Here is a 12301-nt window from a genome sequence, read left to right on the forward strand (position 1 = left end):
ATTTGAATTCATTTCACTGGTAAGAGGAGAAGAGAAAAAAATTAAAGCTAAAGATGTTGCAGATCAAGGAATTCAACTTTAAACAGACACAAAATTAACATAAAAGAAAACATGGCAATAAAGAGAGGGGAAAAATAGATTTCTCTAAAATAATCTGTTTTAATGAATAGACCATGATCTATTTCTGAAGTACCTCTCTGTGGTGGTGTTTTTCCCCCCCCCCCCCCCTCTCTTTTTTTTTTTTTTTTTTTTTTTTTTTTTAAGAGCATGTACAATAGCATTATGGCCTAGCTGCAATCAGTCTGCTGCGAACAGCTTGTATATATTTGGATGTTCACTGGCCCATGAGAGCAAATCGTCCTCCCTTACCGTCAAAGACTTTCTTTTCCAGTTCCTTTATTAGGTAACAAATGGTTCCCGTTTCTTTTGTTCTTCAGTGTTAAGCACATTCAGTTTTTCTAGCTCTGTTTTATTATTTTTGTTTAGATTTGTTAATGACTTATGTTTCTTTATTGTTTGCAAGGGACGGCGTTGTAGTCTCTTCTGCTTTTCACTAAGAAATACCTTGTAATGAAATACAGCCCAGAGCTTATCAATGCAGAATATAGACCTAGCTGGGATTCTTCAATGAAATATTCACTGCAGCATGTTGGGGTGATTTTTCTAAAGCCTCTTTCACAGAAAGTAAATTCTTATGTGTCCACTGAAAGTGCCATAACTGCTAAATAGATACCCAGTATCTCCCACAATTGGTGTCCAACGCCACAGAAGAAACAAATAATAAAATAATCTTAAACTAAGATATTTGATATACATATTATAGTTTGTTCAGGTGTCGTCTTATTTAAATTTAGTTTGAATTACTGCTAGGCTAAGGAGGTCTGCAAAGAAGTTCTGTTCCTCTCTGCATCCTGAGAGATGAGAGAGGGAAGGGTCATACCCTCAGGGAAACCTGCTGGTGCCACCTGCGAGGGGTGCAAGGGCTCCCGGACCGGCTCCCCGATGGTCAAACACAAGGCGAGGGCTCTGCTTGCCTGGGAATTACCCCATCCGGCAGAGAAATGGGTTCTAAGGCTTGTTTTTGGAGTCACTGTGAATAACTTGAAATGATTCAAGCCCTGAAAATGGCATGGGAGGTGGAGCCTGAGGATGCTGCGGCACCAGCGGTGCCGAGGAGTTCAGAGGTGTCGATCAGATATTGGCAAATCTGTGTATTTGGTTTCCCTCTGCCCCTTTTCCTCTCTCCCCGAGTTAAACCTCTGGCCCAGGCAACATCAGAAATCATGGAACAGAAAAATACGAGCATTCATAATTAGAAACAGTCTTTTCCTTTTGTCTAGGCTGGGTATATTTAACTGGTCCAATGCTGCTGCCAGTACATATTTGCCAAGGAAAACTTTCTCTTTTAAACCTTCTACTTATCCAAATAAAGAGAGAGGAGCTGGAAGTAGGTCTTGGCACATCCATGGAGTTGGGAAAAATAATACACTTGGTCTCCTTTTTTTTGATCTAGTCCATTCCTATCATTTTGAAATCGTGAATTGCTTTGCTTAAATAGATGACCAGCAGGTGCACAGCTTGCAAACCACATGGTATTGTTTCTGGTGTCAGTCATGGAGTAAGAGTAACACAGGGGTTTGGACAGGCATTTTATTCTTTTTTTATTCCCCAGTACTTCATCACAGATCCCAGTCAGCAGGGGTACGCTGCCCACCAGGCTGGCACTGGGGAGGTGCCACTGCCACCACCTCAAGTGGCCTTTTGGGAGAAAAAAATTGTGCTTTTGGTCCTTCTTTAGTGAGAAGGAAACTTCTTAAAACCAGACCAGCTTGCTAAGACAGCAGCAGCTCAGCAGAGACCGCCTGGGAGAGCTCTTGGGGCTCTCACTGGAGGAAACCCAGTGTTTTCTCCTGGTCTTGGTGTAAGCTGAATTGGATCTCCTTGGTTTGTGGGCATTGGTTTGATCCCAGCGTGAGCTAGGACTGTCCACACAGGAGCGGAGCGTGGTTTCATCCACTTTTCCCAGACCTGAGCGCTTGGGCTCAGCATCTGAAATGCTTCATCCAGACCCCACGGAGGGCAGTAGGCGGCCGTCTGCAGAGCTGCCGTCGCTGCCAGCTCCCTTTAATTAACGCAATGCAAATGGGCTGCAAGGGAGAAGGTGCCAGTGAAAGTAAAAGAAACTCATGAAAGGGAGCACAGACAAGGAAGGAAGAAATTATTCGCATAGCCCTAAAGTTTACTTCTAAGAGGTCTTTTTTTTTTTTTTTTTTTCAATTTCATATATTTTCCTTGATCATTTGAGAGAAAAGATCTGTCCATAGACAGATCTCCAAAGAGATTATTATTTTTTTTCAGCATCACTATTGCTTTAATCTGTGGTCTCTTCAGACAGGGAATGTTTAATTGGTGCACTGGTGAAATAAAATGTTTAAATAGATTGAATGGCAGACTTTTTCCCTCTGTTGTGACATTAATCCCCCAATATTCCTGGGCCCCTTGCTGGGTATTGAGGCAAAGAAAGGAACCAGAGGAGGTCCCTCTCTATACATCTGCCTGTGATGTGAAAACTCCCTGGATACACTTATCATACATGATCCAATACATCAATTAAGCTGAAGACCTTTCTGCAATAATCACTTATACACATGAAATAAATGACTCTGTATGATACATCTTTTCTGACTCAGGGCAGACTTCTCTGCAGAGGAGATGCGACGGGGGAAGGCAGGAGCAGGGAGCCCTGGTTCATGCTCAGTGCCTGGCCAGCCTGGTCTCCAGCAGAACATCTCCCTGGAGGTATGAAACTGTGTTTTCCTCACAGCCCTGCCCAATGCACGTACGCACAAGCGTACCGAGAGAGCTAGAAGAGATTGTGGGGAAGCAGGTTAGATGGAAAGGTGTCCTGCCTAATTAGGAGGTAAATTAAAAGGTTGATGCTCTTGAAGTAATCTTTTTTTTTTTTTTTTCTTTTTTGACTTTGGCTATCTGTATTCTTCGCGATTGCATCAAGATTGATAATAAGAATATTTAAAATCAACCTGTACCTTTTCTGCCTTTCTCTGACTTTGGCTGAACTCCCTGAAGAGACAGGAGTTTCTATAAACTTCTGAGTTTGCATTTGACTACAAACATCTCCCTCCCCTATCTTTCCTGAAAAAAGTCCTAAGAAATACCAAAAAGAGTATGAAACGATAAGCGGACTTCAGGCTCCGCATTCTTCAGTCACTTACAAAATGCTTTGCAGAATTCGCAGCAGCAGATTAACGCTCACAGACCCACAAATCAAAGGATTTCCAGCTCCACCCCCCTCCCACCCATTATGCAGGGAAAAAAATCTCAATCTTCTCAGACAAGAGGGAAAAAAGAGATTAAATTAGGGTTTAAAATAATTTAGTTTTGCAATTAATTTAGTTTTGCATTGTCAGTAATACCCATGGCCTATGGAAAAATTAGAAAGATTATTGTAGAATAAAAGGCAGAGCCACAGCATGTTTGACAATATGCTCTGTATTTTATGTTCATTAGGACAGGGAGCCTGAAATACTCATTTCTTTATGATGAAGGAACTAAAGATTTCCAATGAACATGCTGCAATGAGCGTGCTGGGGAGATTTATTGCTCAAACAGCTTGTTAATCACAGCGACCACCTTTCAGGCTTCACAATGCAAGTAACTAAGTTGTATAGATGCTTCTTCCCCAAGACACCCCTTCAGTGAGCCCCGCAGACAAACTTCAGCAGTCCGGAGGAAATTCAGATGCAGATATTTACAGCAGAGTTTTTGGTAAACTACGGTTACAGCTTGCTGTTAAAAGCCTTCCCTTTTGGATACCCATCTCTTAAAAACTGGCCGTTTGTGTCGCAATGGGCCCTGCTGCAATTTTTGAGCATTTCTTCAAATCTTCTAGCTGTGAGTGCTAGGAACATTGAAAGCTGCCCTGAGGGCTTGCCAGCAACAGCCTGGGATGGAGGTGGCAGGAAATGGGACCGTATTGATCACCAACATCTTGGAATAACGCTGGTGATGTGCCTTGGCCTGCGTGTGTCAAGTTCAGAGCAATAAAGACTTTTTCCCCTGTTACTGGAACAAACACAGACGGGAAATCTTCGAAGGCCGCCTCCAGCGCAGTGGGTTTGTTTGTAACTGTGTCATTAGTCAATAATTAATAATGTAGACAAACCAATGACAGGAAGACCCACGGTCTTTCTTGCTGTATCTGCTTCAGCCACTGAATGTGAGCAAGTTGGAGACGGAGCAGGTGCGGCTGGTACTGGTGTGCCGCTCAGAAGCAACCCCACGAGCAGGGAAACGTCCCTTCCTCGCTGCAGAACATGCCTCTGATCGATGGCGAAGCAGGCGCGCTCATGTCAGTACAGGATTTGGCCCTTAGGAAATCATTAAGCTGTAAATTCTCGACGTGACAGGCCAGAGTAGCGCTGGTCTTCTGTTTCATGTCAAAGGCTGTGAGGAGATTCCTTCGTTAGAGGGTCAATAATTGACTCGATGGGCTGTAATTGCTCGCCCTGCTCAGTCACGGTCCGGGGTGGAGGTGCAGCCCAGCCCTGCGAGGCTCCAGCAAAGCAGCTCCCAGCCTCGAGTGTCACTTCTGCAGCTGGAGGGGCGGCTTGGGGGGCCAAGGCGGCGCAGCTGGATTGTGGGTCAGCAGCTGGGGCAGGTAATGTTTCCAAAAGTGATGGATGGATGCCCAGTCCCACAGCTCATCTCTGGCAAAGGACCCTGCTCCCCGTTCCTGGGCACCCACCAGTCCCGGCGTCTGTCCCGATGCCTCTGTCCAGCTCTGTGTGGAGCAGAATATTGATTTAAAACAAGAGATGGGAGCTGCACGGTGTGTAGACCTTGGGTGGTCACACCACAGAGCCAAAGGAAGGGCTAGGAAAAGGTGATCCCCGTTACTTTCTGGGTAGGGGCCAAGACGACCAATGTTTTCCTGTTGTGTTTTTTTAAAATCTCTGGATATTACTAGTATCTTTGCAGGGGTACTTTTGTGCTCTTCCCTGTAACATCCCCTTTATTTCAGCTGAGGCAATTCTTAGCTGTAGGAAGACGATTAAAAATGGCATATTGTCTGCACCTTGAATTTCTGACACAACCTCAGCACAGACATTGTCAGCAATTGTGTTTTTGACAGTAACGAGACACTCTGTAACTCAGGATTCGGAGACTTTCTGTTCTCCTGCCCTTGCACTTAATGAAAACAGAGTTTGTCTTGGAAAGAAAAAAACCTTTCTGAGTTAATTTCAGCTCAGTTCAAACCAGGGGATACAGAGACAGGAACCGAAGCTCACATTTATGAGAAAATCTGAGGAGGGGAAAGGATAAGGTGCATTAGGAAAAGAAAAATCCTTTTCATTTTCCAAGAAGGTATTATGAACAGTAGAGAGAGAAAAAAAAATTACTTGACAAGGTTCTTCTAAAGAGGAAGAATAGCATAAAGTGCTGGTTAAATTCCCATTGATCTTTCACTCAGCTTCCCATATACATGTGGGTTTGACTATTTGATATTTCCTTTCACTGTCATAGGTAATAACTGAGTGGAAACAATCATTTCTAAATAACTGCCTATGATTCTTCTATTGTAGTGATTAGTGCTGAATAATTATTAGCTCTGCTGAATATTGCATGGATAGATATGATGCGAGTAACTAGGGGCTGTCAGCCGCTGGCATCTGCGCGATCGACGGATGCTCCGCGGGCGAGCAGCCGGCTGTCCCGTGCCTATAGCTGGTGCCTATAGATGGTGCTCTTCCCCTCGCACAGCTTCAGCAGCCGCTCGAAGGCAGTCCTAGCTGGGGAGCACAGGCCTGGACTGTGCTTTCCTGACTCAGCGGCTTGTCCTAAATGGACCCAGGGAAGGAAAAAAAAAAGGATATTTTCCTGCTTTAGAAATTAGAAATAGCAGAATCTATTTTATTACCCTGGGAATGGCAAATGCAGAGCAAATACCGATGTCAGATCCTGATGCGTCTGCGGGCATGCAGAGAAGTGCCAGAGGCAATGTATAAAGCCACGTTATCCAGGACTTTTAGAGAATGTGAAGAGCTGGGTGCTGGAAGGATTCAAAGGCTCATCGCTTCACACAGCTCAGACAGATTCATGACCCCTGTGCTCTGAAGCAAGGGAGTTTATCAAAGATGAGGACAGAGAGAAATTGCGAATACACAGGCTAGAAACAGAAACCAATCTTTCACCGATGCCTTGCTTCACCAGCTGCTTAAAGACTGCTTTGTCATCTGCGGTCCGGATCCTGCCCTGCAGAAACGGAGCGCTCGGCATAGCTCCCTATGTCAGAGGAAACGGGGACGAGAAGTTGCATGCCAAGAGTTTAAAGATGGCTTTATGGCTGATCTTCCCTGCTTGGCCAGTGGTTGCTGAGCTCCTGGTTCGCTTCAGAGCACAGCTCGGAGCTCTCTGGGAGATGGGCTGAGGGGCTCTGCACCCGCACCGGCGCTGCCCATGGTTTCTTTGGCAAAGCCGTGGGTGCGTGTGTCGGTGACCCTGCTGCTGAGGACGTGGCTGCTGGCACCCGGCTGGATCCCACGCTGCTGGATCCCACGCTGCTGGATCCCACGCTGCTGGATCCCAGCACGGTCCAAGGGCCCTTTCTGTCCCCCCCGTGCCGGGTGCTCAGATGCATATGGTGATGGGGAGTGTCAGGCGTGGACCAATATTTGCACTCCTGGCTATTTAGTTTGTGTCTCTGTGTGGCGATACTGTGAGTGTGCATAAATATGCACATGTGCAGAGGTTGTGTGGAGTTTTATGGACATAGGATTGTACGCTTATGTGTATGTGCACCTCTATACATTTATCACCATATGTATTTGATTGAATTAGAGGCAGGTCCTTTCTTCTGTTACAGCTCCAGACTTTGATTCCAAGGCTTACGCCTATCACCCTTTTCAGGAAGAGGTGAATGCAAATATCCACAGAAGGATTACTCCAGCAGTTGTTTCAGCACAGAGCTTGCTAATATTTAAATCATACATACAACTCATTAGCCCAGCAGCACATCCATCACCTGAGCAAACCCAGGTGAAACTCCACCTGTTTTGCTTCGCTCCCCACATGCTGGAACAGCCCTTTGCTCGTACACCCTGTGTGTGAGCTGCTCTGTGAGTCTCGGGGCTGCTCCCCAGCTGAGCAATCCTGTAATTAGCTTGAGACAGACTCTCCATACAGGAACATAATTGACCATCAATAAATAATAAACAGAAGACAGGATGCAGACAGACCTGCAAAGAGGAGAGAAACGGTGGTTGAGACACTCTGACCTGCCCTGTATGGCTTTCTGCAAAAGGAGAAATTGCATTAGTGGGATGCACGTTTAACCAAGGATGGTATTTGTAATAGGATTTAGTACCATTCGCTGTGAATGTATGACACAGTAAATGTATTAGGGACAGAATGGCGAAAGAGAAAAGCTTGCTAAGGAACCAATGCTGCCATCCACTGAGTGTCTTCTGTTTCCTCTCCTGAGCTAAACAGCTACAACCTATGTATCTTTCCAGGATGTCAAAATCCCCTGCTCTAGAGCTTCCAGTGAAGTGGAGGGGACCCTTTCCGTGGGAGTGGGGCTGGGCGCTTGACTGTGATGTGTAGGGAGATATGCCCGTGCTCCACTGATGGTTATACAGGCACTATTGGAAAGGAAATCTTTTCTGAAGGATGGTAAATGTGGTGAGGATGGGGAGAAACACAGGCAAGCTAACCTGTCATTTTCTCCCTGGAGAGGGAGCAGTGCAGGCTCTGGTTACAGCCCTCCCAGGAGCCGGGAAAAGCGCAGGATCCGGAGCTGCACAGTGGGATGCAAAAACATTCCCTGCCGGACTCCCGTGCAAGAGGCTCCTAAACCCTGTGCACGGGGCAGACAGCAAAACTAACAGCAATTGTGTCTTCTTCTCCACCAAAACTGCTCTTGCAGGGTCCTGCTAACCCGTGCCAAGTGCTGCATCAGGTGTGTCCCTCCATGAGATGAGCTGGGGAAGATGCAGCGAGGCCGCTTCTGCAGCCATGCTAACAGCAGTGGGGGTGAGCGGGGCTGGGGGAAACTGTCCTGTGTGCTGCTTTCCCAAAGTAGATTGGGTTGGTTTAGTCACTTAGGTTTATTGTGGAAGAGGCCCAGGATGATGGCGATAACTTTCTCTCGCAAATATTCCAACACGTAATAAATAAATTGTTAAAAAATTCTTGATGACAAGAAATGGAAAACAGCAATCATCCATCACGTTATTGATTCCCTCCACCAGTTGCACTCCTCAAAATTGCTCTCGTGCTGCCTCGCTGGGGCAGGCTTAGCTGGACCGCGGTGCTTCTGGGTTTTCGGAGCAGCGTGGCCGCGCTGTCCTGCTGCGGCACTGGGGCTGGCTTTGCCTCCCTGTTTGCCTGTGTTCCCAAGCCCTTGTAGGCCAATGCAGGTAACCAGGGTGGCTCAGGGGTGGTTGAAGGTGTTCCTCGCTTTGGGTGCCCTACAGCTTCCAGGTGTTTGTTCAAATGCTTGTGCTAGGCCTGCGCGAGAGGCCTGGTGGTGGCTCTGTGGTGAGCCACTGGATCCCGAGGAGGGATCCCCTGGTTCCCGGCAGTGGGTGGTTCCCTGTCCCAGCTGGCCGTGGCCACCGTGGTTTTGGCAGGCCAGGAGGTGTGGAGGTGGGTGGCTTTGGGGGCTCCGCGGCACACACGCAGCCTTTGCTCTGCTGGAGGTGACGCGGCTTTGGCAGAAGACTGAACTGTTGGCTCCGTGTCGCAGCTGGGGAAACTGAGGAAGGGAGAGCTCAAGTGTCACTCTCCGCACCAGAACTGTGTGGGAGGGGTGCGCTGGGGGAACAGAAACCAGCAGCCTCCATTCCCCTCCCTCCCAGAGCCGATGGGAGGCTGTGGCCCAAGAAATGCGGGACAGCTGAGGGCACGGCTGCGGGAGCCTTCACCTCCGCCGCCGGCCCGGGCGTACCGGTGCGGAGAGGCGCGCAGCCTTTCGAGGTGGGAGGCAGCACCGCTCCCCCCGCCCCGGTTTCGCGTCCAGGGCTTTGTTTCGGCGCGGTGCCGCTTCCCCGAGCAGCCCGCTCCCCTCGGCGCTGGGGGGGGGGGGAGGACGGGGCGGGGGACGGACGCCCTTCCCCGCACCGCTATTTCTGCGGGCGGGCGGGCTGAGCCCCGCTCCCCGGCGCCGAGGCTGGGGAAGGGTTAAGCGCGGGGAGCGGGGGCGGCGCGGGGGCGGGCGGCGGCGGCGGCGGGCGGGGAGCGCGCCCGGGCTCGGGGCTCGGCGGGGAGCGCGCCCGGGCTCGGCGGCGGGCGGATGCCGGGGCGGAGGGGAGCCGGGGCTCGCCGCCGTAGTCGGGCAGGGGCTGCGGAGGTATGAGGGACCGGCGGGGCTGAGCCGCGCCGGGGGAGGTTGAGGGGTTGCGGGAAGGCGGTAGGAGTAGCGGCGGGAGCCCGGCCCCGGATTTCCATGGTGCCGGGGGCCGTGTGGATTACCCCGCCGTGAAGCGGGGAGCCGGCACCCCCGAGGAGGTCGGGAGGCACCGGAACTGCGAGGTTTGGTGAGTGGCCGAGGCTGGCGAAGGCGGCGGGGGGGGGGGAGCTTCTGTCCCCGGGCATCCTCTGGGGGTGCGGGGCGTCCCCGGGGTTGGGGCTCCCCCGGGCATCCCCGCTGCCGCGGTCCTGCCGGCGGGTGGGAAGGTGCGGGGAGGAGGTTTGGGCTCGCCCCCCCGTGCCCGCCGCGGCCCCTTGCCCGCGGCCGCCTGCGCCGGGTGGTCCCGGGGGCTGCAGCCCGCGGTCGGTGCTCGGCGGCGCCGGTACCCGGCCGTGCCCGGGGCAGCGGCACCCGGGGGTGCTCGCGGGGCGGGGGGGGGGGCATAAAGAAATCCCTCCGAGCTCCCCTCCTCCTGGTCACCTCCCTCCCTCCCTCTCCGGTCGGTTTTACACGCGTGTACACGTTATACCGGTCCGCGTTTTCTCGTTAATTCTGTTGGCATTTGTTACCGCTCAGTCACGGTCGGGAGCAGTCGATGCACCAGAATAAAGTCATTTCCGTAAAAAGTTACTGTTGGTGAGGAGCGACTTTTCTGAAAATGCCCCTGAATCTTGGGGAAAATCCCCACTAAAACTTTCCCAAACCCTCGCAAGACCCATTCGGAAAGGTGACGAGGGGAGGGGAGGCAAATGCGCTTGTGCTCCCTTCAGGGAAATCCGAACTTCGGTGTGATGGTCCAAGTCTTCTCCAGCCCCGCAGCTGTTGGGATGGTGTGTGTCGATCCCGGCAGAAGCTGCTCTGTGCGAGCGCTGGAGATGCCACGCTGTCCTCCCTTGTTGTGACCTCCGTTTAACCTGGCACGGTCAGGCATTACAGGCTTTGTCTCCATTCGAGCTATGGCCAATACTTTCACGTTCCTGGAGGTGAAGTGAATGATGTTCAATTAATCTGTGTTCTAAGGGGTATCAGAAAGTCAATAGGTTAATATTAAGTGAGGTGAATAGTAAGTGGTAGAGGAAAAAAACGGTACATCTGTGACCTACAGTTCAAGATACTGGCTTGGAGGTGAGGGAAGGTGAAGTTAGCAGAGTACCATGATGTAAAAACCTACTGCTGACAGGGTTTCCCCTGTTACTTGCTAAGCACTTGATGCTTTACTGGTGGCTTGAACGTGTTTAATAGATCTCAGCTGACTTTGGGAGATGGTCTTGTCTCTCCTTCTCTGGATGGCTTCATTGGTACGGTGTCTAAAAGTTAAATCAAATGACCCACTTTACAGCTGAAAGACAGATGCCTCAGAAGAAATCTGTGCCATCTTCGGAACAGATGTTTAGCTTTTTTCCTTTGACACAGAGGTGTTAGATCCTTTAAAATGCAATGGTTTTTTCTCTTTATTGTTGTCCTTTTGCCATTTGTTGTCACTTTGAGGACCCTCAAAGCTTAACTGTGATATTTTGGGGTGGTGCAGGGAAGCAGATAAAGTAGCTGTGATTTACGAAACTTGGTGCAAGCAATGAGTAACGTGAATGCACAACTGCTGTTGTGAAATGGCTTATCTAGCAAACCAGTCATCTTTCTCAACTCTTCTAACCATCTCCACAGTGCTTGTTGCAGGAAGATAAAGTAACCCAATTTACTCTTCATTGTCTTTATAGTGTTGTTTGATGTAATTAATTGTGGAGTTTCCCCCCGGCTTATAACAAGTTTGCGCGGTGGAAACAGGTAACAGATGCTGCATAAGATCTGCATACAATCCACTAATATGACAGAAACAGCTTTTCCCGTGCTCTTGCCACACTTGGTCTTGCTCGTCACGTTAACCCTGAGCTTCCCCTGCCTCTCAGCAAAAGGGAACTTCAGCTGGATGCAAAAGGGAAAATGCAGATCCAGGCTGGCTATGGGAGCCTGGAGAAGAGGTGACTGCTACCGCCCCGTGCTCTTTAACTCTCTTCAGCAAATTGCATTAGTATGTGACAAATTGGCTTGCGAAGCAGCTAAATGGAAATGACATTTGGAGCAGTTTGCTGTGCAGACCCTGTGGTGTCTCGGGGAAACATGTGATTTACAGTATCTTCCCGAGATCTCCAATTTAGCTACCACTACAAGGCTTTCCAGAACTTACTTTGGGAACTCTTGTTGCAGCTAAATGTGGGAGTCTAGAGCATGTCTTGGAGTAATTGCCCAAAAGCTAGGGCAGCTGTAGGTGCAGACTCTCTCATGCCATAGACAGCTTATATGAAGAACTGAACTAGGAAAGAAAGCAAAAGCTAACATGCAGAAATTGCATGGGGCATGTGGCAAGAAGGCTTAAGGTGGAAAGCTGGGCTTGCTGTTGGGTGCCAACACGATGCTTTCCTGTGGGAGCTGGACTGCGTCTCAGAAGTACCTTTGTTCAGCTGAGGTTGTTTTGGTGACTCTCAGAGGAGCAGACTGCACTGTATTGCAACAGGAAAGCGTACACCTGCTTCTCTCATCCCGCTTCTCTGAGCATGTACGCGTCTGTTTGAACGTGGCAGTGATCAAGCTGTCTTAATTGGCCCCTCTGCAGTTTGAACAATAAATATGTAATGGGGGAGAGTGCCCCCCTCTTCCGCGTGGCGTTGAGGCTGTCATTTTTGACGGGGAAGCGTGTGCTCTCTGCTTGCCTCGTCCCTGCACGCTCGGGCGCCGCGCTCACTCCCGCTCCAGCCCGTCTCTTACACTGTGTGAAAATTGCACTCCCCCATCTGTGTTTGGCATCCTTAAAAAGAAAAAAAAAAAAAAAAAAAAAAGATGAACCTGAGCATGCAGTGCTCCTGAGACAGGCCCCTT

The 12301-nt window shown here is 49.7% G+C and overlaps 1 protein-coding gene across 5 annotated transcripts in view; it reads left to right on the forward strand.

Moving 5' to 3' along the window:
* The window catches only part of PLXNA2 (plexin A2), a 225817-nt gene that overhangs the window by 38342 nt on the left and 175174 nt on the right, over window positions 1-12301 (forward strand). Inside the window, exon 1 of one of the 5 annotated variants that reach the window (XM_030000298.2) lies at window positions 2695-2799. The exons of 1 other annotated variant lie outside the window; for it this stretch is intronic. The gene's annotated coding sequence lies outside the window, so the exon portion shown is untranslated. 3 more of the 5 variants (XM_030000301.2, XM_030000300.2, XM_030000297.2) reach the window with 3 other exon arrangements.

This window comes from Aquila chrysaetos, chromosome 24 (assembly GCF_900496995.4).
Source record: "Aquila chrysaetos chrysaetos chromosome 24, bAquChr1.4, whole genome shotgun sequence".
Lineage (NCBI taxonomy): Eukaryota > Metazoa > Chordata > Aves > Accipitriformes > Accipitridae > Aquila > Aquila chrysaetos.